Source organism: Rattus norvegicus, chromosome 1, assembly GCF_036323735.1.
Source record: "Rattus norvegicus strain BN/NHsdMcwi chromosome 1, GRCr8, whole genome shotgun sequence".
In the NCBI taxonomy this organism is placed as follows: domain Eukaryota; kingdom Metazoa; phylum Chordata; class Mammalia; order Rodentia; family Muridae; genus Rattus; species Rattus norvegicus.
The window spans coordinates 22,116,908-22,143,577 of record NC_086019.1 but is presented as its reverse complement, the minus strand read 5'-3'; the positions used below and the strand labels follow the sequence as shown (position 1 = coordinate 22,143,577).

The following is a 26,670-nucleotide window of genomic DNA, read 5'->3' as shown; positions in this document are numbered from 1 at the left end:
ATAAGACAGTGAACACACACAAGAACGGACTTAGAGCTATGCTCAATACTTGCTGTAGCAGTGGGTGTCTGGCGGACACTGAACTGTTAAATCCTAAAAGTTCCCAGACGCCATTCTAAAGAAGAGCCTCAAGGAGGCCGCTAATCTAACATAAAAATCACCCACATGCTGTGAGTTATCTGCAAAGACTCTTTAAATCACTGCATTATACTGAATTTACTGATATGCCCAAATTACACTTTTCCAGTCAAACAAGGGAGCTTAGAAGTGAGATTAGATCTGGTTTCAGGTGAATGCATTCACATCCTCTTTGCTTATCCGATTAAAGTGCGATAGTTTTTAAAGCAACAGCATCAATTTGAGTGGAATGTATGTGTACACACAGATGTCAGAGGATAGCTGTGGCTGCCGTCCTCAGAGACCACATCTACCTCCTTTTAAATATGGCCGCTCATGACCTAGTGCTCACCAAGTAGGCTAGACTCACTGGCAGCTAGTTCCAGGGATCTTCCTGTCTCTGCCACAGAAGCACGGGGTATCTGAAAGCACATGTCATAACTAGTGTTTACTTGGGTCTTGGGATGTAACACAGATCTTTGCCACTTTACCAACCACACTGCTCCTTCTATCCCAGAAGAATAGTCTTCTCTCTTACCTGTAGTTGTAAACTCATTGGGGTCACAGAAAACAAATCCAGCTGCTGGAGAGGGCAAAGTCCTCTGATTGGATGGATGTGGTTATCGAGAATTAATATCACTAAGACAGCTTCTGAGATTATTTTTGTTAACTCGGTGTGACACCATATTTACTGTCCCATGAAAGCTTTTCACATGCTTGTATAACAGCCTGTTCTACTCTTGCTAATTCATTTTTGCATTAGTGGTTTAAACTCGTTCCTATATTTTATTTCCTTAGGACAGCTTTACAGGAGGAACTACTGATGTCTAAGGTCTGAAATGTCTAGTCATGCCTCACAGTAAAAATTTCTACACTCACCTGTTCATAGGACAGCACTAATAAATATGGACAATCCAAACGTACTCCATAAACTCTCACTGTGAAACTGGTATGATAGGTTTTGCAATTCAGTACAAACTGACGTAGCTTTCTGCTTTAAGCAGAAATTTAAATTTAAATTATTTAAAATTCACGGTTGCGATTTGAGTGTATAGAATTCCTTTAAGCCTCATACCAAAAGATAAAACAGTTGAGCTTGTGTACTTTTTTTTTTGAAGTATTTGACTAAATTCTCCCCCTACCTTAGACTTTGCTATAAATACCTATGAAGTCAATGAAGTGAAGATGCTTTAAAGTAGAGTGGTGGTTCTCAACCTTCCTACGTCTATAATCCATTAACAGAGTTTTCCAAGTTGTGCTGACCCCCAAACATAAAATTATTTTTGCTGCTACCTCGGAACTGTAATTTTGCTACTGTTGTGAAAGGGTCGTGCAGCTCCCAAAAGGATCTCGACCCACAGGTTGAGAACCACTGTATCCGAGGAAAGCTAGTCACTGAGGGCTCGAGTTCAGACATAGGGAAACACTGAAGAGAAAGTGGACTGGGTAGGAAATGTTCCAAGTGATGCCTTTGACCTTTGATCTCCTTGTGAGGAGTCAACTGTGCTAATAGACTGGGGGAAAGTCGATTCTTCCATGGCCCCTGCTTCCTGCTGTCTTGCACAACTACACATTTTGTCTTTTGATTTGTAAAAGCAGTGGAGATCCAGGCCCTGAATTCAGCAGGACCACCTTTAATCTCTGTTAGATGCGGGCAGTCACAGTACTGACCTTGCAGTGATCTGACGCTGAGTGGGAGCAGCAGCCTAATCACAGCTCCTCAGATACCAGGCAGCGTCCGGCATCACCGTGTTCAGCAGGAACGCGCTCCTTGCTCTGTCTTGATTACAGGCCAACTCTTAAATACCACAGAATACTAGTTTTTAAAACTCAAATATTTGCTTCTGACTACTAAGTCCTCATGAGGCAGCACAGAAACCTTTAGAATATATAGGTACCTAAAAAGTGTTGTCTGCCTCTGGAACGTTCCAGAAATGCTGCCATCTTCCATTTACAGGTATACACACTGATGTTGTCATCTGCTTGCACGTATAGTCTGTCCTGTTTGAGAAACAAGAAAGTTGCCCTGCCCCGTGCCGCCCGGCCCCCTTTACAGAGTTCATCACTCCTAGTGGAAGCGCTGCCAGCATGTCTGATAAACTGCCCTACAAAGTCGAGGACATCGGACTAGCTGCCTGGGGATGGAAGGCCCTACACATAGCTGAGAATGAAATGCTGGGTTTAATGCTCATGCGGGAGATGTACTCAGCCTCCAAGCCACTGAAGGGCGCTCGCATTGCTGGCTGCCTGCACATGACTGTGGAGACTGCTGTCCTCATTGAGACTCTCATGACCCTGGGTGCTGAGGTGCGGTGGTCCAGCTGCAACATCTTCTCCACTCAGGACCATGCAGCGGCTGCCATTGCCAAGGCTGGCATTCCAGTGTTTGCCTGGAAGGGAGAGACATGAAGAGTATCTGTGGTGCATTGAGCAGACGTTGCACTTCAAGGATGGACCCCTCAACATGATTCTGGATGGTGGCGGTGACCTTACTAACCTCATCCACACCAAATACCCACAGCTTCTGTCAGGCATCCATGGTATCTCTGAAGAGACCACGACTGGTGTCCACAACCTCTACAAGATGATGGCCAATGGGATACTGAAGGTGCCTGCCATCAACGTCAATGATTCTGTCACCAAGAGCAAGTTTGACAACCTCTATGGCTGCCGGGAGTCCCTCATAGATGGCATCAAACGGGCCACAGATGTGATGATTGCAGGCAAGGTGGCAGTGGTAGCAGGCTATGGTGATGTGGGCAAGGGTTGTGCCCAGGCCCTGCAGGGTTTCGGGGTCTGAGTCATCGTCACCGAGATTGACCCCATCAATGCACTGCAAGCTGCCATGGAGGGCTACGAGGTAACCACCGTGGACGAGGCCTATAAGGAGGGCAACATCCTTGTGACCACCACAGGCTGTGTTGATATCATCCTTGGCTGGCACTTTGAACAGATGAAGGATGATGCCAGTGTCTGTAACATTGGACACTTTGATGTGGAGATTGATGCGAAGTGGCTCAATGAGAACACCGTGGAGAAGGTGAACATCAAGCCCAGGTGGACCGCTACTTGCTAAAGAATGGGCACCACATCATCTGCTGGCTGAAGGCCATCTGGTCAACCTGGGTTGTGCCATGGGCCACCACAGCTTCGTGATGAGCAACTCCTTCACAAACCAGGTGATGACGCAGATTGAGCTGTGGACCCACCCAGACAAATACCCCCGTGGGGGTTCACTTCCTGCCTAAGAAGCTGGATGAGGCAGTGGCTGAAGCCCACCTGACCAGGCTGACTGAGAAGCAGGCTCAGTACCTGGGCATGTCCGTTAACGGCCCCTTCAAGCCTGATCACTACCGCTAGTGAGAGCTGGGACTGCCCTTCACCTTCCAGCTGCCGTCCTTGTTCCAGGCCCTACCTCTCCTTCCCAAGAGCAAATGTCGCAAACTTTGCAGTTGCTTCTCCAGTGTTCTGCCCCCTCCCCCAGGCCTCATCCCCACTGTGATTGGTCTTTCTGTCTTTGGCTTCTGCTGTACCCCTCATACTGTTCCCTGTGTGGCAGGGGGAACAGAGAGGTACCTGGGAGGCATCCACAGGGGATGTGGGCTCAGAAGTCTTGGAAGTCCCGAGGCTGGATGTTGCTGGTGTTGTCACAAGCCCATGCATCTTACTATCCAAACTCTCGCTTGGTCTTTAGATCCGTGTGCTTGGTTTACAGACCAATGGTTTCTCAGCCCAGGACCCAAGAAGGAGCTCTACCATGGGAGAAAGAACCACTGGAGTTTGAAGGCTCCTGAGAGCTTAGCCTTTTTACTGTTGGGCCATCTCTTAAACCTCCTAATACTGAGTTGCTACTTTTGGCCCCTATTTCACAAGGGTTAGGACAGATTAACCAAGAAAGGACAGGTGACAGAGACTGGAAGGGGCTGGAAAAACAAATAGGGAAAGCCCTGTCACTACAGTATAATTGATGGTTCCTATCACAAGCCTGGGTCACAAACAGATTAATTTGTTCTATGTTTAGAATGTTAACACAGGAAGGTGGATAAAATATAGTTTCTAGTGCCTTAAAAAAAGGGGGGGGGGGGGAAGAAAGAAACAAGAAAGTTAATCTCTCCTCGCCCTGTATTTTTACCAATCATCTTATTGGATGTCCCATGAACTGTCTGCATCAAACTCGTTCTTGATGAATTACAAATGTGGCTTCTTAGACTAACGTTAAGTGCAGTAGTTTACTCGGTTAGAAGTGCCCCCAAGGAAAGACTTGCTGCGGGCAAGGTGATCTTCGATATGAACTGAGCTCTCTGAATTCAACATTAGCTATTGATTTAATAGTGGACTAGCTCTTTATCGGCATCAGAGTCTGGGAACAGCCTTCCTGTGGCGTGATGACAGTTTTACAGAGATAGTGAGGGGTAAGCCCTGAGCCCCGGACTCAACGGATTTCTCAGAACGTTTGGATGAGCCGGGCGCCAGGGATGGGGCTTTGGGCATTCCTGCAAGTGAGCCAACTTGAGTCATTGTCCCACAACAGTAATTGTCTTCCTGGAGCCTGGTCTGGCTTCTATTTATATTGTACAGGATGAACGTTGCCAGAGCAGAAGCTATAATTTTGAGAAATAAGTGACTTTTACATTTTACCCGAGACTACGACTTCCTCTATTGTTACACGAAGGCATATTTGCAAGTACAGACAGTATCCAATAAAAAGCCATATTAATTACATTTTAAGCTTCTGAGAGTGTATGGAGAATTTTTCTCAGTGACACGAGGCGTGCTAACCCTGATGCTGAACTTTTCTTAAGGAAAATCATATTTACTCGGCTATGCCATCTTGAGTTATATAGACATCCCCTTTTAAACATGTTTAAGTTAGATATACAACATGTAAACAACATCTACATTTTTAGATAAGGCATAAAGAATAAATATATTTTTAACATTTTATTACATTTTTGTTACTGCTACACTATGTGTAATGGTTATGGTTCACTCTTTAATCCAATTTTGTTGCTAGGACTCATTCCTTTTTTTTCCCCCAAAAGATTATGATTTATTTGCTTCAACTCCTTCATAATATTTCTCGCTTGAGGATTCTTGAAAGTATTGAAGTATGATTTCGTGGGCAGAGTGTTTTGCTTGTCTCCAGTTTATTATGGTTTTTGGCTGGCTGGCCAGCTGCCTGTATCCACGCTTTCACAATGCACGATTTTTCTCTGAAACGTTGTAATCCGCATTTTGTATTTTAGCCATTCCAAGAGGTGTGGTATTTTTGACACTTGCTATTTTCTAACTGGCTATATAAGTCAGGCTAAGCCAAAGTCACAGAACTCATGGGGGTGACTCTCTATATTAAAGGACATTATTGTGGTGACTTAGAGTCTGCAGTCCAACCAACCCAACAATGGGCAGCTGTGGACGGGAAGTCCAAGAGTCTAGGAGTTGCTCAGTCCTACGAGGCGAGCGAGTTGTGTCAGCTGGTCTTCTGTAGAAGTAGACGTGCTGGCAGGTAAGTTCAAGCAGGCGAAGGAAGAAGAGCGAATCTTCCTTCTTCCAATGCCCTATGTAGGCCTCCAGCAGAAGGTGTGGCCCAGAGTAAAGGCATGTATCATCACACCTGGACCTAAGATGTTCTTTTCTTAGAACTCGCTCTGTCCCAGGCTGGCCTTGAACTCAGAGATCTTCGTGCCCCTCTGTCTCCTAGGATTAAAGGCCATCTTTCCCGGGCCAAAGCTTTTCGTGGCCACTATGCCTCAAGATCCTGATCAGAAGCCTCTGTCTTCCAGCCTCAAAGCCTGGATCCCAGTTGTGCCCTCCATTTCTGGCTTATAGTTCACTCCAGATGTAGCCAAGTTGACAACCTCACACTGGCGTACACAATGGAGGTTATTTTCATCGAATTGCTCCATTTGTTTGTTTCCAGTCTGGAAACTATCTGTGGGGGAGTGTTTATTCAGATCAGAAGCTCCTCTTTGAACTTGATGTTTATTTTTTATTGTTTATTTTTAAGAGCTCTTTGTGTGTTTTGGATATGTCCTTCAGTGAGGACATGTTTTACAAAGATTTTTTTCCTCCTAATCTACATCTTGCTCTTCTTAAACTAAAAACTAAGCGAATAAAAATAAAAAGATATTGTGGTGGTTTAAATGAGAACGGCACCCCCAGAGCTCATATATTTGAATGTTTGGTTCCTAGTTGATGGAATGATTAGGAAGGATTAAGAGGTGTGGCCTTGTTGGAGAAGGTGGGCCACTGAGGGTGACCTTTGAGACTTTAAAAGCTCTTGCCAGGTCCAGTCTTGTCCTCTCTCTACCTGCTGTTTGTGGATAAGATGTAATCTCTCAGCTACTGCTCCACACCATGTCTGACTGCCTGCTGCCATGCTCCCCATCATGGATCACCCTCTGAAATTGTAAGCAAGTTCTCAAATAAATGACTTCTTTTATAGTTACCTTGATTATGATGTCTCTTCACAGCAATGAAAAAGTTATATGCAAACACACACACACACACACACACACACACACACACATATATATATATATATATATGTACATGCATATACTCATAGGCACACATACATGTATACCCATGCGCACATGCACATATATGCATGCATGCGTGCTCGATCACACACATATATACATGCATGCACACATAGACACACACATGTATACACATGCACATACACATATAAGCACACACATGCACATGTGCATGTGCATGAGTGTACACACACATACATATGTACATGCATATACACATAGACACACATATGTATACACATGCACATACACATATATGCACACACATGTACACGTGCTCGTGCACGCACACGCGCACACACACACACACACACACACGTGCTCACACACACTGCTGAGATCATTTAGTTCTAAGCACGGGAGCTATAGTTCTGAGCTCCCAGGTGGGTACTGTGATCCAAACCCAGGTCTTCTGCAAGAACAGCCAGTGCTTTTAATTACCAAACCATCCCCACAGCCCCTCCAGCTTGTCTTTTCATTGTGTATTAGTGTCTTTCTCCGAGTAGCAGTTTCTGCTAGTTCCTTTCTCTACTTAGCTGCCTTCCTCCTAGGACTTCCTTCGGAGTTATGAAAGATGACTTCTCTCTGCTTTCCCTTTGCTTAAGCACTGATAACCTTCAGAACTCCCCTCTCCATCCACTTCTACAGATCTAAGCAGTAACCACGTAATGACCATTCCCTGTCCTTTCTATCCTAGATCTGCCTCCTTACTCCAGACCTGCCTACCGGACAGCTCCTGGGCTCGGTCAGCTGGCTCATCAGACACGTTACATTCCTCTCTCCCTCTACCAATCTACTCCCCAAAAAAGTTTCTGTCCAGAGAAATGGTGAAGCCATCTACCTCAGCATCTTCAACTGTGACCTCAATCCTACCGTCCATCCCTCCCCACTCCCCTCCTCCACCCCCTGAGCTCTGTTGACACATCTTTTCTTCTCCCATCATAGCAGAAGTCCTGGGTGCTGTGGAGAGCCCAGTTACCGGTTTATCAGAAAACCCCAGCAGTTAGAATGTCATGGGAGCAAACGCGGAGAGTCTGGCTCTCTGGTTGCTAGCCAGCCCCAGGTGGATTAAGCCTCTGTCAACCAGTGCCTCTGTACCTCTGTAACACAGAAAGGCTCTGCTATACTTAGCACTTGAAAGACTTGTTATACCCAGCACAAGAAAGGGACCACAAGCGGTCCTCTGTGTCCTGCCAGAGCAGAATCCCGGGCAGCTTCGCTTGGCAAGGTTGTCTCCAGCTAGCCAAAGGGCTGTGCACTCCTGAGGTTGGATCTGGGCTTTTCTCCACTGCTGAGCCAAGAACTGGTCTCCTCCCCCATTATTACACTGTGCTGTATGGAGGTACACGAGTGGGTGCAACCAATCAGCTCCCAGAAAAGAGCATTTAGCTACTGGTAATCTTCCAGAAGGAACAGCACTGCAGAAAGTAATGTTACATGAATATTTATATTTATTGTATGACTATGGCTCGAGATACATTCCCTGCATGCTAATTTACTGGATTAGAGCTTTGATTTCTAATCCTTATTCATCAGAATAGTTTACATGGTAATTTGTTGTTCAGTATTCTTAATTCTGTGCTGTACACAGCAGTGGGTTTCATGTTTGTCTTCCCATGTGCATGGTCCTGTTGCCAGTGTCAATTATCACCAGCTCTTACCAGGCAAATCAGGAACCTGCTTGATTTGTCTTTACTCCATCCATCCTCCTACGACCAAAGACTCTTTAAACTTCTTGCTGGGCCATCCTATCCACCTCCCCGAACTTGAGTAGCAATCATCCACTGACAATTTCTTAACCTTTTGGGAGACTCGGCTTCTTGGAGCTCAGCTTGTAGATGTGTTACTGCCTACTAGACAACTCTTAGCATGGTCCTAGGCACACGTAAAACACAAGGGTCACAATAAAATTGTGACGGTTAATCCCACTTGTCAACTTGACTACATCTGGAACCAAGGAAAACCCAAGAATCTGGGCACACCTGTGAAGGGTTTCCTTGACTTGATCTTTTGGATTCAGAAGATGCACCTTAATCTGGGCCACATTTTCTGGTAGCTGCCAACAGAAAAGAAAGAAGCTTTTGCCTTTCTCCTGCTTGCCCTCGTTCTTTCTGGCAAGTGCATCTATCCGGCATGCTGTTGAGCCATCCTTTCACTGGTGTTAGAATGTATTTCTTATCAGGATTCCACCTGAGGCTGAAGTCCAGCTGAGGTCCAGCCTCAGAGACTGAACAGCTCCCAGAACCTTGACCTTTCTGTCGGAAGACAGCCATTGCCAGACTAGCCAGACCATAGCCTATAAACTACTTGACTAAATCCCATATCAGTCCTGCTCATCTAAAGATCCCTCAGTAGTACAACACTCACCTTGTCCTCAGAAAATCTGAAAACAGTGTTGTTTGCTCAAAACTGTTCTTTGGACTATAAAGGACCTTGCTAGCCATCTGATGATCTCAGCTGGAACCCAAAGACCCATGTGGTAAAAAAAATAGAACCGACTCCCACAGTTGTCGTCTGAGTTTCACTTGTGTACCACAGTGTACACAGACATATGCATACACACACATCAATCAAAATATAATAAAAATTGTAAGTTAATCGTGGTGGTTCACACCCTTACTCTCAGATCTTTGAGAGCACAAGCAGATGGATCTCTATGTATTCAAGACTAGACACATCTAAATAACAATTTCTAGATCAGCCAGGAATATATGGTGAGACCTTGACTCACAACAACAACAAAAATAATTTTTAATTTAATTTTATTTTTTACTTATTCATGTTAGATCTTGCTCACTTGTCCCCTTTCTAGTCACTACCTCCCACAATTCTTCCTCCATTGCCCCTCCCCTTCTCCTCTGAGTGGGCGGGGGTCCCCCTGGGTATCCCCCTACCCTGGCACTTCAAGTCTCTGTGAGGCTAGACTCTTCCTCTCCCACTGAGAACAAGCAAGGCAGCCCAGCTAGAAGAACAAATCCTTTGGACAGGCAATAACTTTTGTTATAGTCCCCACTCCAGTCATTTGGGACCCACATAAAGGCCAAGCTGCACATCTGCTACATATGAGCGAGAAGGCCTAGGTCCAGGCCGTGTATGTTCTTTGGTTGGTGGTGCAGACTGGGAGCCCCAAGGATCCAGAGTAGTTGACTCTAAACAACTAAAAATTCTAGACCAAAAAAAAAAATCTGTGGGTTTTTTTTTTCATTTGTTTTGTTTTGTTTTTTACTTTCCAATACCTGTAAGTGTTGTAGCTGTTGGTCTTGGTTATCTAACCCTATGGCCTGATTTTGACCATTGTTTCTGTCTAAATTTAATCAGCAGCCTTGCTGCCTTGCTTCGGATTATTCTGTGCACCCCACACTTGACTCATCGTCCATTCCTCCCTTCTTCGTTTCTGTAGTAGAGCCTACCCTCTCTCACCTAGATCCAGCAAGGCCCTGACTGGTGCTGTGTTTCCCAGGCCCTCGTGGTGCTGGGTGTGAGTCTGTGACAAGTTCTCATGACTAGAGTGTGAGAATGATCCATGTGACGTCAGCCTTCACGTCCTTAGAAGGAAATTACTTGTCCCCTGCTTCCCTTTTCCTGAGACTGGAATTCGGATATAAAACCAGGGGATAATATTTAATTGTGTGGCTGCCAGAAAGCACGAGAGTTGGGAAGACTGTAAAATAGTAGGAACCTAGGACCCCAAATGACCATCTGGCAGGCCAGACTTTTGAGATCTCTGTCGGACAGCTTGAGCTGTGAGTCAGTCGGAATAAGCCTAGGTTAAGACAGAGTAGGTAAGAGACAATGATCAAATCTAAGTGACCTAACCCGGAGAAGGAGTTCTTTTTCATGCATGTTACATGTTCAGCACAATCACTGGTCCAGACCTGTTCATTTGCTTGCTCAACGACCAACCTAAGAGGGGAATTGACTTGGGTATCTGCTCCAGCGGGCGTATGGGAATGGGGTGGGCAAATGGTGCTGTGTGTTTTAAGGAATGACTGAGGCCTAATCATTGGTTCAGAATCTACTGTGTGAGGCAAGCCACACAGCTCACGGAGGGTTGAGCATGCGTGATGCTCTTCTCTACAGCTAATCCCTAGTGACTCGCTCAGCTCCCACATCAATATCTGCTAGTTTATCTCCCCCCCCAAATTAATAACCACTATTTTGCTCAAATATTTTAGAATATTTTATTACATTTCAAACATTTCAGAAGATCTTCTATCTTTCTGGATTCTTCATGTACGCTTTACCTGTGGCTTGCTGAGATAACTCTTCCCTTCGTGTAATAACTCCCAAATTCTTATCTACATATCTGAACTCTGTCCAAAGAGTTAATACTACATTTCTGCCACCACCAGTGCAGCATGTGATGCACACACCGCACGCACACACACACACACACACACACACACACACACACACACACACACATTCTTTGATCCTCAGTCCCTAAAATAGACCTTTGTACTCTACATGTGCAAATGTGCAATCATACATGCACATGTTTACCCCCATGCACATAACCACATGAATATGTACAGATACTATACAAACACAAAATAAAATAAAACTTAAAAAGCTGACATTGGCTCTGAAACCTACTTTCTGGTTTTATTCCCTCCTTGTACATCACGCTTGTTCCCACAGCCTGCTGTGGTTACCTCTGAACTCCACAGCCATTACCACAGTCCATTCAATAGAAAAGCACCAGCTATGTGTACCTAGTAAATGGGCTGTTGGAATGGCTTTCTTACAGTCATCCACACTGACCCATTATACTTCCACATTCATTTCCTTGAGAAACATGACCCATTCCATACGTGACCCTCGACCCTATAAACAGCACCTAATCGTAGGCAAGCAGTGCATGTCCTGAGGAGAATACACAAATAAGGCAAGGTCTGCCCGCTCCAGCAGCTCATAGCCTTGTGGGAGAGAGGTGTCGAGGGAACTTCGCACAAAGAAGCGATGCAGATGCACAGAAGTGGAGCCACAGATGGGACAGACCTCGAGGAAATGGGCAGGGCCCACTTAGCCTGCACTCTATGAGGCAAGAAGACGTTTTCCAGGATTGGCACTAGACAGAAATAGAAGCTATTTATCTTTTGGATCAAGAGGAGGAAAACAGAGAGTAGGCTCTAACTGGATAAATTTAGAACTAGAAGCCAAAGGAGAAAATTGTTGGTGATTAGATCTGAGGATGTCTTGCAATAGCAGGGTGAGTTCATTGTGTGAGGACCAGATATCTTCCCTAGGGCTGGCTGGGCGGACGGTCAGGATGGCTTTCTCTTCTCTCTCCCTGTGGGGAACATGTGCTATATTCACAGGAAACGATTAGCTCTACAAACGCATCCTGACATGTCGGGGTGGTGTAGGGATGAGCAGGCTGCTGTTAGTCTGCTCGTTGTGCAAAAGCCACCATTGCAGCCAACAACTGGCCCTCATCATCGTACATAGATGCACACCGATTGGCCCCAGGGAAGCCTAAGTCAGACGAATTGCTGGGTTGGTTTCGGGAATTCATAGCAGACCCAGCTACTTGGTAGCTATAGAACATTTTGTTTACATAAGCCAGGCTTTCTAAAGACACAAAATAGATTCTTCCTTTTTTTTTTTTTTTGAAGGGTGAGGCTATTATTTTTAGAATTCTGAGGGCTTTAATCTGAATGTAGAGGTGAAGCCTGGAAAATTGAAGCATGGGTTTAGAAATGAGCTACAAAGAAGGGAGAGACACAAAGTGGTTTCAGTCACGTGGCATCCCATATACATCAAATACACACACACACACACACACATATATATACATATATATATATATATATATATATATATATATATATATGTTCCAGAAGTTTTGAGTTTTATTTTATAATGCTTCTTATGCTTCAGGAGTATAAAAGGGGATTGCCCTTCAGAAAGGTCTCTTGGATCTGTAAGGTTGATGAGCAGCCTGTGAATGTGCCATTGTCTTTTTAATGCTGAAGCTGCTGGTTTCTAGCTCTTGGAAATCCAGAGGCCATTTTCTTCTAAATCTTCGTAAAATGTCCAAGACTTTGAGTTTCTAGAAGTGTCCTAGTCGGTGTTCTATTGCTGTGAAGAGACACCATAAAAGGAGCAACTTTTACAAAAGAAAGCATTTCATTGGAGACTTGCTTACAATTTCAAAGGCTTAGCCCATTATCATCATGGCCAACAGCATGGTAGGCCATAGGCAGACGCAGCTGAGAAGTAGCTAAAAGTAGATCTGGATCCGTAGGCAGCAGGAAAAGAGAATGACACTGAGCCTGGCTTAGACTTCAGAAACCTCAAATCCCACCCTCAGTAACACACTTCCTCCAATAAGACCACACCTCCTAAACCTTCTCAAGTAGTGCCACTCCCTGATGACTAAGTATTCAAATATATGAACTCCTGGGGGCCATTCTTATCAAACACCACAAGAGCCAAACTTCATAGAATTGGTGGAATATTGAGAGTATCAAATAAGCTCGCCAAATATCATCACAGTAAGAGAATTAACAGAGCAGAACACCCTCACAACCATCTTGTAAAAGCAGAGAAAGGGGAACTGGTGACATTTTAGATGTATTTATTTTTATTTTATGTGTATTGCCTACATATGTCTCTGCACCACATGCATTCAGTGCCCACAGAGTCAAAGGAGGGCATCAGAACCCTTGGAACTGGAGTTACAGATGGTTGTGAGCCCCCATGTGGTTGCTGAGAATCAAACTCAGGTCCTCTGGAAGAGCAGCCAGTGCTCTTAATTGTTGAGCCATCTCTCCAACCCAACTAGAGACTCTCTAAAACGTCTTAAATTTAAGCGCTTTGCAGTTCCCCAGAGTTCATGCTAATAAAGAGTTTATACCCAAATAATAGTCATGAAGCAAATTAATTTAATCACCTACTATAGGAAGCATAATATTCTACTTAACACTCAAAGCTACAAAGTATTTCTTTAAAGTCTACTTGAAATAGATCCAGAATTCCTTTATGGCAAAGAAGAGCTCAAAGGGAGGTTTCCTGCACTCTTTTTTTCCTTTGAGGGCAGATTTATGAGAAAAATGAACTGAGCATCTGCCTTTCCAAAGATAAGTACAAATTTGACCTTTTCCCCTGTGATATCAAAAGCATTCGCATTGCTCAAAAAGATATGGGCAGGTCAGATAAGCTCTGAAACATCCTTTTACTAGAAAGACGGGAGAATAATCCAGACAGAACAGAGAACATGGCAATCCCTTTAATTCTTACTAATTACCAGAACTGGCAGCAGCTGGTCTTAGGGCATGGAGGAAAGTCTCCCAAGGATAGCAAGATCTTGTCAAAGACAATTTCCTTCCTTAAATCAACTCTCAAGGCTCCAGGAGAAGAGAGGACATGTGGGATTCTATAAGCCATTTCAACTGTAATGTACTTGAAGTTTTGTTAAACAGAACCCGTTCTAAAAGTGTGCAGAGTGAGTGCACCCTCTCCCACGCACCCTTGGCTCACACGATCACTGAGCGTGTTAATCATGGTTTTCTGTATGAAGAACAATCAGGGTAGCCACACTTTGGGTTTTGAATATGTTACATTGTTAAGTATGTAGCAAACAAAAGTAGGGAGAACAAATAGCAGGTGATAGACAGAAGCATCAGATAGATACAAGTCAGAGGCTTGCAACATCCGGGAGAAATGACTGGGGAAGCCTTGTTGAAGTGGCCTGAGGTTCCCGAGTGGGATGTTTTCATGCCCAGCAGAGCAGTCTCTCTGTGGATAAGCTTCTGGCTTCCTGTTTCCTTCAGAGGCCTCTCTGTACCAGGAGATAACAGTGGTAACCTCTGCCGGAAATGGATCATCTTCTGGCTGCTCTCTGGTCTTTACTATTCTTTGGTTTTCCATTCTCCCTGTTACAAAGTGAGGGAGCCCACCTGCTGCAAGCCAGAGGGTCTCGGGGACAGTGGAAGTAAATACACTGGGGTCTAGGACAAGGCAGGCCATCTCAGAGCCAGCTGCCGATCCCTGCGAACAGCACGTGACAATTTGCCAATATGATTTCTTTTCCACAAAGATGGCTCATACTACCTTTCATCCCTGGAGTGCCTCAAGTGAACCAAAATATTTTCGTCTGGGAGGTTCTACCTTGCTAGGGAATGGGGGTGAAACAGAATCCCTGGGCCTGTAGACACCAAGTACAAAAGGCTTCTTCTGCCTCAGGGCAGCTGTACCCAAAGTTCCCAAGCGAGGCCAAGTGGGAAATGTCATTTCTGCTGAGTTTTCTTCCCCTGGTAAATCTTGCTTCAATTTTCTTCTTAACATAGTCAGTTTCTTCAAGAAACTGCTGCAGGCTCTGATCTTGACCCGGTTGGACAGCCAGGGGGCCTCTGCAGCTCCTTCCTCTAGGACAAGTATGGAGGAGGCCAGAAGCCAGTCCTGGAGTCTCTCCACGCCCTCTCCTGCATCCTGCAACCCAGATTCTCCCTGGAATCTCGCCACATCACACCTGCTTGCCCAGCAAAGATCCTCTCTGTATTTAAGAACCTTTGGCAAACATATTTTACCCTCTAACCGTTTAGGGGAGTCACGATACCATCTTATTAAGCTTAAGAGATGTCAAAGGGTCTTATTTATTGTGATTTGTCTAAACAGATCATTCTTTTTAAAGACTAATTTTATGTATGCATATATGTATGTATGTATGTATGTATGTATGTATGTACGTATGTATGTATGCATACCACATGCAAGCCTGGTGCTCTCAGAGGTCAGAGGAGCACCAGATCCCCTTGAAGTGATGTTACAGATGCTTGTGAGCCACCATGTAGATGTCGGGAACTGAACCTGAGTTTTCTGCAAGAACAGTTAGTCCTTTAACTGCTGAGCCATTTCTCCATCCTAGAGAATCCTATTTTCCAGGATCACAGTTTCAGAAACCCTGGTTGGGCTTCATTTTCCCACTGTAGCACATGAGTTCTCGGCCCCACGGAGTCTGGCCTTTCTTGCTCATTTGAGTGACAGGCACTTTTTCCCTGGTGATCCGTGTAACATCCCAGCTATGGTGCCGCCATCTGTCTACCTACATGCCACAGCCCGGCTTCATTGCTTTTGTACAGGAACTTGGGCCAGCTGTGCATTCCACAATGTGGGGGTGATTAATTGAGGTCAACATCTCTGGGTTTGGAGTACGATCCTCAGAGCTCTGGACACATCTGTATAAACAGGCAAAATCTTCCCAGACCCAAACTGACCAAACAGAAGAGCAGGCTGCTTTTACTGAGGGTGTTTCTGTGGGAAGGAAGCTCGCCCTTTGCAGTCCCAGCCTGTGGGATTTTACCTGTGTGACTGCACAGCCGTCCTCTGTCCCAGCACACCTTATGCAGCTTTGATGGTGACAGCCATCAGTGAGATGCACACATACATGTAAACATGCATGTATACAATTCATATATATAGTTTTCAAACGAGTAGTAATTTTGGATATTCTTCCATGCCAGCTGAATGATCACTCTGTGTTTAAAAACAGTGTGTATATCGGATCAATAAAGTCATATTGAAAAGTGACTTTTCTGTGAAAACAAAACCAAGCGTTTAGACTTGAAGCTAGAGAGAAAGAGGGCTCAAGTCTTTTTCAGAGATGTGTCAGAATGTCTGCGAGTTTATAAATAAATCAAGAGCTTCAAGGTGTGTGTGTGTGTGTGTGTGTGTGTGTGTGTGTGTGTGTGTGTGTGTGTTTAGAAATAAACCCCCAGGCTTCCTGCTTACTTTCCTTCCAGCTCAGCTGGAGCAAAAAGCAGAAAGAGCAAGAATGGAAGTCAGCCATTTTTAAACTCCATTTAGTATTCGGCCTTTTATCTAGGACTAAACATGTTTATAAAGAAACCATTAGGATGGCTTGCCTTTTACCACTCAAATCACCTCAGTGGGGCAAACTGGCAGACAGTGGAGAGTACCAACAGGTACAGGAGAGCCCCCTTCATACCATCCAAGCTCCCAGAGGGCAGCTGGGCTTGCACTTCTGTCCACCATCACAGTTCACTGTCATAGACGACGGACAGCTGCATGAAGTTAGGGCCCGTCTCTCCTGCCAGCAAAACAGAACAAACTGGACTGTCTCTCATGTCCCTAGCCAGTCGCCTTCCTTCCTGCCTCCTTTCTCCTACATACTACCAAAAACAAAGTAAAGTGACTTCCCACAGACGTGTGTAGAAGTGCCACATTTCAAAGTGAGAGACGCCTGTCACCATCCGTCCTGCATTGCTACCACGGAACGCCTACTGCTGAATAAACGTGTGACCCAGGACATCCAGGAATGAAGGACACATGGAGAAATGACTATAAAAAAATCACTAATCCACTCTCAAGGTCTTCCACTGCTAGCTTATAAACCAAATCCCCAAGGCTTGAACCGTCAAGAGGACAAATGCCGTTCCGATCGGCAGGGCTTTCCGTATGATCTGGTTGCCTGTGTTTTCTCTTCACGCCGGGAGATCCTGAATTGCTGGCAGGCGTTTGCTTATTACTTCTCTACTATGGAGCTTATGTACCCTACGACCATTAGCCTCACAGCCTCTCCATCTCTGAAATTTCAGTATTTGGAGACAGGTTAAGCCAGTGATTCCAAACCTGCGGGTCATGACCCTTTGGCAACCCGCTATTTCCAAAAATATTTACATTATAATTTATAATAGTAAAATTACAGCTATGAAGGAACAACAAAAATAATTTTATGGTTGGGAGTCACCACAATATGAGAAATTTTATTAAAGGGGTTACAGCATTAAGAACCGTTGAGTTAAGCAAACACACACACACACACACACACACACACACACACACACAGACACACACACACACAGAGAAAGCTAGAAAAATAGATGTTGGATTATGTAAGGAAGTATTGATTCTGATAAGGTAAATATGCCCATGCAGTCAGGGCCAATGGCCTGTAGGCTTACTTTTTTAGGCCACTTTACTGGGCTATTATATCTACTACACTTCCAACCCTCTCCACCCTACTCTCTTCCAACTCTCCAACACTAGGTAGGAGAGAAAGAAGCTTACAAGGTAAAGTGGGCATAGACCTCTTTATACTACTTCCTGCTGACTAGGGGCTTCAAGTTCTCTGGAACAAGTTTAATCTTTGACCTCAGAATATCTTCAACCAGCAATCCATCTATCCATCTATCCATCTATCCATCTATCCATCTATCCATCTATCCATCTATCCAGCCAGCCAGCCAGCCATCCAGTCAGCCAGCCAGCCATCTATCCATCTATCCAGCTACCCAGCTATCCAGCTATCCAGCTATCCAGCCAGCCATCTATCCATCCATCCATCCATCCATCCATCCATCCATCCATCCATCCAGTCAGCCATCCATCCATCCATCTATCCATCTATCCAGCTGTCCAGACATCCAGGTGTCCAAACATCCAGCCGTCCAGCCAGTCATCCAGCTAGCCAGCTAACCAGCTATCTAGCCATCCAGCAATAGCAAAGGCAGCAGCCAAAATCACCAGCAGGGGAGCAGCTTGGGGCTCTCCCATTTATACCTTCTTGAGAGTCCCCAGAATTCCAAACATAAACTGTGTGAAGTTGGCAAGAATCACATTCCTTCTAGAACACAAGGCAATCATAGTCAGCAACTGTGGACAATCTGAAGCAGCCCCATATCCCACATCTGTGACTACAACAAAAACATGTTCACAAAACATAGACGGATTTTTTTTTTAAAGAAGCCAAATTCTCACTACAACTCTGCATCCTTTTGGCTGCTCTAGGACTATGTGTGTTGGCTCTGTAACGGGGTGACGACCTGTCCCTAGAGATGACGTTACCAGCCAGTCTTACTTTGCCAGGGCTTGCATAGCGAAGGGCCCCTGAGGGACAGAGTTTAACAACAGGAATTTACTGGTTCTCAGTTCTCAGGATCCTGGCCAGGTTGCTTTCTTCTGTGAGCTCTCTGTGGGTTCACACAGAACCATCTCCCTTCAGCATGTGTCCATGGTCCCCACTTCGTGTCTGATTTCCCATTTTTATAAAAACACCCTAGAAGCAGATCTGTTAAAATGATTCCTGATTTATACGTCATTAACCCTTTTTTGAGATCCTAGGTCCAAATATGGTTATATATCCGAATAGTCGGCATGAAATGAGAGGCAGGAGGGAGGGAGGGAGAGAGGGCGGTAAGGAAGGAAGGAAGGAAAGAAGGAAGGAAGGAAGGAAGGAGGAAAGAAGGAAAGAAGGAAGGAGGAAAGAAGGAAGGAAGGAAGGAGGAAAGAAGGAAAGAAGGAAGGAGGAAAGAAGGAAGGGAGGAAGGAAGGAGGGAAAGAGAAATGATAGGTACATACACAGAATGCTTGCTATGTAACGTTTTGATACAGTATTTGACAGATATGTAACTTGTTTTTACATTTTGTAGGAGACAAGAAGAGGAAAGGCCGTCAGTAAATGAAGCGGAAAAATACAAGTCAAATTGGGCAAGATTCATAGTCTCACATCCTAGATGAAGAGAAAGATAACTGACATTCCCATGCTGTAAACAATGGTGTATTCATGATTGAAATGCATTGACGTTAGACTCATCGTGCTCACTGATAACTTTTCTGTCGAGGGACACTGAGCAGAGCACAGGGCTCCGGATTACGGATGGGGCTTCAGACGAAGGGATTGGATAATCATCTGAGCAAGTAACTATGTCTAGGAACAGAAACGAAACCCAGAGACGCAAACTACAGACTGAAGATGCTCGTGAGAATCCAGTCTGAACCGCATGCCAGGGATGGGATGAGTCGGTCCCCGCTGTAGCCCTGTGGCATTTACATTAGTGAAGCCACTGACAGACAGAGCCAAGACCAACTTTAACTGTGGGATTCATAGTAGCCTGTTTCTAATTTCAGTTTCTAGGAAATTAACTATTTTAGCTGTCTTGCACAACTCACTTAGCATAGAGTCCTCCATGTTATAGCATGTATTATAATTTCCTTTTAAAGTCTGGATAATATTGCATTCTGGGTTTGTACCATATTTTGCCCATTCATTCACTTACCAGAATTACCTCTGTGCTTTGACTATTGTGTACAAATATGGGTATACAAAATATCACCTCGAGACCATGCTTTTGATTTTATATATATTATTTATATATTATATAGCATATAATGTTATATGATATTAATATAATATATTAATCATAGTATATCATATGTGAACATATTTGTTATATTAATATGCTATACATTATCATGTTATAATCAATATATTTATTATATATTATATAAATATGTAATAATTAATATCATATTATATACATTTCCTAGAGCAGAACTGCTGGATAAGTCAGAGTTCTCCAAAGAAGTAAAAGCAGCAAGGTAGAAAGGGGAGCCAGGAGGTGAGAGAGATTATGAAGAATTGACTCGCGTGACTACAGAGTGGTCATATGATCCACCAAGATCTGTGAGCTGAAAACTCGGGAAATGTTGGAGGTGTAATGCAAGCCTGATTTAAAAGGCCTGGAAACTTGAGGAGCAGATAAAGGGGAAGATACAGCTCAATCAGGCAGGGGGGAAGGAAATCTGAACAAATTTCTCCTTCTCCCACCCCTCTGTTAATCCTTCAGTGGGCTGAGAGAAGTCTGCCCACTTGGGCAATCTAGCTCCCTGCATCCACAGATCCAATACCAGCATCATCTCGCATACATTGCCAGAAATAACATCTAATCTGGGCACCCGTGGCACAGCTAAATTATACAAAAATCATGTTAATACTATTTTTAATGCTTGGTTGACATTCACTTATTTTTAAACTAGATAGTACACGTGCCTGATTTTAAAATAAAAATGGTATTTAAAGGCTTTGCTATGGGTCATCTCAGTCCATGTCACTTCCCTCATCCCAAACACCATCAGTCATCAGTAGTGTGTGTGGTGTGAATGTGTGTGCATGTGCATGTGTGTGGGGTGTGTGTGTGTGTGTGTGTGTGTGTGTGTGTGTGTGTACATGTGCGTGCGTGCGTTTTCATTTTCCTAAGACCACAGGTAGCTGTCATAAGTGTGACTAGAGTGCCTGTGATCTCCATCCTTGACACCGTGTCTGTGAATATGCTACAGCATATGGCAAAGTAGACATAGCTGGGGGAATTAAGGTCATGGACCCAGAGAAATGAAAAGTTGTCCTAGATGTAGGAGTTGGATGAGGCAATTCCTTCAGCTATAGCGAAACAAGTGAGACCTTGGTGACTGAAGAGCAAGGCAGAGATTCAAAGCCCAGGAAAGACTTGAACCAGCACTGAGCACTGAGGATGACAGAGTGGATTCGTGAGCCCGGGAAGGCAGGCAAACTTCAGAAGCTAGAAACAGCGCCCTGCTCCCTACTAAAAGCCAGCAAAGAAACAGGGTCTCCAGGTCCAAAGCAGAAGGGAGCTAAACCTGGACTACAGTCAGAAGAATCTGGAAGTGTCACTCCCTGAGAAGTTCTGGACAAGAGATGGATTTGCCCAACACATTGATTTCAGGTGTTCGCCTAACAGATGAGCATTTCCTGTGTTCTGTATTTGTTGTTTTTCTCTTTCCATCAGTACAACTATTGCCTGGTCGTTAACGACTCACATAGGCGAACACAGGGAACACACAGAAAAGCACACACAGAAAACGCCTGAAGTGCCTCACGCTGCTGCCACCGTCCTTTCCTTGGTCCTGGATTTTCCTTGTTTACAAAATAGAAAATCATTGCCTTGGAAAAGAGCTGTCCATCATTTTACCCCGTTTGAAAGATGGGAGATAACCACACCTAGTTACAGTCAAGGTGAAATCCAGTATTGCTCTTAATTTGAAATGCAGTATGGCTTTTAATTTTAAAACTTTCAAGATCTCTAAGAAGATAAACTACATTTGAAAAACAAATCCCCTAAGTGTGATTCCCTGAAAGACTCAATTGAATTTCGTATGAACAAGTTACTTTCAGTAAGAGAGTACTTGCGCCATATGGCATAGCCCTGTGAAAATACCATTTGTTTGTTTATTCATTAGATCTTCAAACGGGCGGTCACCCTGTTTCTTTATTTGCTAAACCTGGTAGCCTTGTCCTGTATGACTCAAAAGCTCTGTGTTGAGAGGAAGGGCCTTGGTGAGGGACTACAAGTCAGTGCCATTCAATAAAAACGCACATCCATCAAGCCACAGCCCCGACTAGGGACGGGGTGTCATGGTGGCTTTGTTGGCCTTAGATTCTGATAGCAGTCTCAGAAATACAGAGAAAGTCCGTTTTTAAAACATCGAATAATACATAGCGTGCTGTCAAGAAAAACCGAAGAGGCAGGTGGGCAAGAGGTCGCATGGGATTTTTACAGTTAATACCGGAAGCAGTGTTTGAGCACACATCCACTGAGGGAAGGGAATTTGGATAGCAGAGGAAGACAGGGTTTGTTTCCAGATTCACCACTCATTCTCCTGTCCTCTCATGCTCTCTCTTGTCCCTACCCACCCTTGATCCTGAACCCCCTCATTCCCCTCTCCATCCCCTCTCCCACCCAGTCCCCCCCTCATCTGCCTTCTGTGACTATTTTATTCCCCCTCTTATTGAGATTCAAGTGTCCTCGTTTGGGCCTTCCTTCTTGTTTAGCTTCTTTGGGTCTGTAGAGTGTAATGTGGGTATCCTGTATTTTTTGGCTAATAGCCACTTACCAGTGAGTTCATACCATGCATGTCCTTCCGGGTCTGGGTCACCTCACTCAGGATGATATTTTCTAGTTCCATCCATTTGCCTGCAAAATTCATGATGTCCTTGTTTCATAGTGTCCTTGTTTTAGTAGTACTCCATTGTGTAAATGAACCACATTTTCTGCATCCATTCTTTGATTGAAATGCTTCTGGGTTATTTCCAGTTTCTGGCTATTACAAATAAGGCTGCTATGAACATAGTTAAGCAAATGTCCTTGTGGTACGGAGGAGCATCTTTTGGGTATATGCCCAGGAGTGTAAAGCTGGGTCTTCAGGCAGAACTATCTCCAATTTTCTGAGAAACTGCCAGAGACATAGAAAAGAGGACCAGATGGCCAGGAGAATGGATGGAAATTGATTGGTCGGGGGGGGGGGGCATCTCTAGGAATTGCCGGAGACCAGGGATGGGGGAGGTTCCCAGGAGTCTATAAGGTGACTTGAGCTGAGACTCCTAGCAGTAGAGATATGAAATCTGAAATGGGTACCCCCTGTAGTCAGACAGGACCCCCCCCCCCCGTGGAGGGCTAAGAACACCAACCCACCCACAGAATTTTCAACCCAGAACATACCCTATTTACAAGAAACACAGGGACAGAGATGGAGCAGAGACTGAGGGAACGGCCAACCAATAACTGGCCCAACTTGAGACCCATCCCATGGGCAAACATCAATCCCATGATGCTCTGTTATGCTTGCAGACAGGAGTCTAGCGTAACTGTCCTCTGAGAGGCTCCATCCAGCAGCTGACTGAAACAGATGCCACAGCAAGAGGTTGGACAGAGCTCAGGGAGGGTCTTATGGAAGAGTTAGGGGAAAGATTGAAGGCCCCAAAGAGGATGCGAACCCCACAGGAAGACCAACAGAATCAACTAACCTGGACCCTTGGGGGCTCTCAGAGATTGAACCACCATCAAAACGCATACATGGGCTGGACCTAAGACTCTCTACATATGGAACAGATGTGCAACTTGGTCTTCATGTGGGTCCCCCAAAACTGGAGAGGGGGAGAGCGGTGTCACTAAAACTGCTGCCTGTGTGTGGATCCCATTCCCCTAAGTGGGCTGCCTTGTCTGGCCTGAGTAGGAGGGGATGTGCCTAACTCTGCAGAGACCTGAAGTGTCAGGATGGGGAAATGCTGGCTGGGGACAGCGCCACCCTCTCAGAGGAGAAAGGGAGGAGAGGATGGGGGAAGGATTGTGTGATGGGGACCATGAGTGGGGACAGCAATCCATCAGGATGTAAAGGGAACAAACAAATTAATGGGAAAAAAGTCATCAAATCTGTCAAGTACCAGCACCAAGCTTAACAGTAACACAAGTATTCTCCCAGCAGTTTATTCTGAAGTCACTTTAAGCATCACAGGAATCCCTCTGAAATATTTGCAGAAGTTTTCAGACTCACCCCACATGTCTTTGAAGCTACCTCTCCATGCTCGGTGAAGATGAATCCTGTTACACACTGTTAGTAAGAAAACTTAACTCTGCTGGTATCAGCCTGCGTCTGGCAGTCCCACTAGAGTGCGCATCTTGACCGTCTCTCAGAGGCACTGCTGGAAGGTTGAATTTTCAGAGGTAGAGCACAGTGGGAGGACTTTATGTCACTGGGAGCACGTCCATGCTGGAGACAGTACAATTCTGACTTTCTCCCCTCTCTACCGCTTGCTTCCTGCTCACGGGATGAGTTTACTTCTGTGACTTTCTTTTGGCCCTCACCATAGGCCCAAAGCCAACTGACCGTGAATCGAAACATCCAGAATGCTAAGTCAACATAAATCTCTTCTCTTTGTAAGTTTACCTTAGGCATTTTGCTATAGTGGCAGAAAGTCAAAAGAATCAGCACTGGACCTCCAAGACTGGCCTAGAAGACAGTCCCAGGACAGGCAGGCAGGCACCAAAGCAGCTGTTTATCCTATTTGGCTTTTTCCTCCACCATTGTGTGTGATTGCTCACGAGGACTTTTAGTTCCTCAGATAAAAGCCCACCCCAGAGATTTCACTCTAACAGGTTTGCACAGATGTTCTCAGGCATGGAGTCAAGATGGCAAAGGGCTTGCCGGGTCATAGACAGAGTAGTCACTGGTGAGAGGGTGGGTGGTGGCTGCGTGCTTCAGCCCCTGGTCTTGACTCCTGTCCTGGTGAGCTCTAAGCCCTGGGGCTGCCACCAGAGCCCTGGTAACTCAGCAGATCTCTGACTCATCTAGCTCCCTGCCTGTGAAACAAAGGTAACAGCACTTATTGTAATGCTTTGCAATGATCCTGTAGAGAAAAAGGAAAGGAATTTAGGTCACCTGACAGAGGTCTGTATTTAAAGGGTATTTCTGCTATTTACCTAGCTTTAGGTGGGGAGGGTAATAAAATTTGTGGGTGCGAACATTTTAAAGCATTCAAACATCACAGTGAAACAAACTTTCCTTCCCCACGCCTAGGCCAGATAGAAAAGGGACCCTTCACATCTGCTTCAGGGCTCACTGTAGGATTCCGGGCATCTGTTCTACTTCAGCAGGCTAGCTGACTTCCTGTGGGTCGGAAAGCTGACAGGAAAGACAATGGCCAGCTCTCCTACAGCTTGCCTTTAGGCACCTGCCCATCTGGAGGAAGAAGCAATTAACAACAAAATGGACTGGGAAATGCAGAAAAAAATGAAGTGAGAGAAAATTAATCCTCCTCCTCTTCCTCCTCCTCCTCCTCCTCTTCCTCCTCCTCCTCCTCTTCCTCCTCCTCCTCCTCCTCCTCCTCCTTTTTTTTTGGAGTGGAATAGTTAGTGGAGAATGCCTAAAATAATGACTTAGCTCCCTGTGTGCGTGTTGGCTTTCAGAAGTTCACTCAGAGTCTAATTTCTAACGTAGAAACTTCACAAAACAAAAGCAAAAACAAAACAAAACAGAAACAAACTATATATAGTTGGTGGGTTGTTGGGAGGCCAGGTATGTTCAAATTGTATTGGCATATGACTAAATTTGGTCTAGAAAAATAATATAATGTGAGTGGCGAATCCTAAGCATCATAAAGCAGAGTCTCCGGGCTGCTTTAGCCTCCTGTGTCAGCTCCTCAGCTTTGTGCTTTGTCCCATGCGCATGAAGCAGCCCCTCTCCTTCTAGGCCGTGGATCTTGTTAAAACTCACAGAGAGACTCAGGACTCTGTGTTTTTAGGCTAGCCCTCTGGATTCTGAAAACTTTATCTGAGTCCTTGGATCCCCTCCCAGCGCAGAATTGTGCCTAGCCTTGGCCCTTTCCAATCCTTTACCCTCAGACAGAGACATGACCTTGGTTGTCCTGTTTGCTTGTTGGCTCTTAATATAACAATATATCCATATCGCTTCCTTTCATAAAGACGTTCATATTGGATAATGCTGTACAATTTATTTTAATATCCTCTACAGTCTAAACAAAAAGTCGTGTATAACCTAATTTTAAAATAGTTTTTTTGTTTAAATCACTTAGATGATGTAAGGATAATGCATTTCTACTAGAGGCTTGCCCTACCCACTGCAGATGCACACTTACTGCTTTAGGACCAAGACAGACACTGAGAACTGACTGCATGGTCCAGACCCTGAGCCGGGCTGCGGTCTTGCTCCCATTCACATCTCCCCTGGCTCTCTGTACCCGTCTCCATTTACCCGGTTCTTCAAAGGTGGGCATGTAATCCCTACAGTAAGAAAGGATCCAATCAACCCTGTACCACTCATTTTCCGCTACTCCACAGTTCTCAACTCGGGCCTCACTCAGTACAGCCTTTTCCCTGACTTCTTGGCTGAGTGAACTCTCCGACGAAAGGGCCCCCGTGATTTCTGATATCTCTCCTTAAGATCTTGTGTCTCGAATTTCACTTGAGTGATTTTTCTGATTAAAATCACTGAACCCAGTGGGGGTAGAGACCCGTCTACTTCGTCTTCCATGATGACTATCCTAATCATCTATGTGCATCAGGCATAATTGTTCAATGTAATCACCACTTTGCCCATGTTGCTGTATTGGGCGGTATCCATAGATACAGCTATGTCACATTCAGGGAAAAAAAAAACCCCTCCGGTTATCTGGGCAGCGTTGCTCCTGCTGAGAAAATTATTAACCTGAGCAGGAGCTGAGAAGCAGGGACAAGCATGGCTCTTTTGCAGTCAACAGATATTTTCACAGTGTGCTGTCACTATTTGTGTGTCCTATTTGGAAAATGAGGTCCGTGTCACCATCCAAGTAGGCGGTGTGTGATGGAAAGAAACCAAGAGGCACTGACAAGGGGCTTCGTTGAGAATGGCAGTTGATGAAGTCTAAGCCCTGTGCTCAGAATCCCCCTGCTGGGCTCTGTGTGAGCAGGTCACAGCT

The 26,670-nt window shown here is 44.9% G+C and overlaps 1 protein-coding gene and 1 pseudogene across 1 annotated transcript in view; one reads left to right on the top strand and one right to left on the bottom strand.

Annotated features, from left to right (window-relative positions):
- The window catches only part of Akap7 (A-kinase anchoring protein 7), a 262,161-nt gene that overhangs the window by 25,086 nt on the left and 210,405 nt on the right, over positions 1-26,670 (bottom strand). The gene's annotated exons all lie outside the window — the stretch shown is intronic.
- On the top strand, positions 2,191-3,574 carry Ahcy-ps10 (adenosylhomocysteinase, pseudogene 10; annotated as a pseudogene).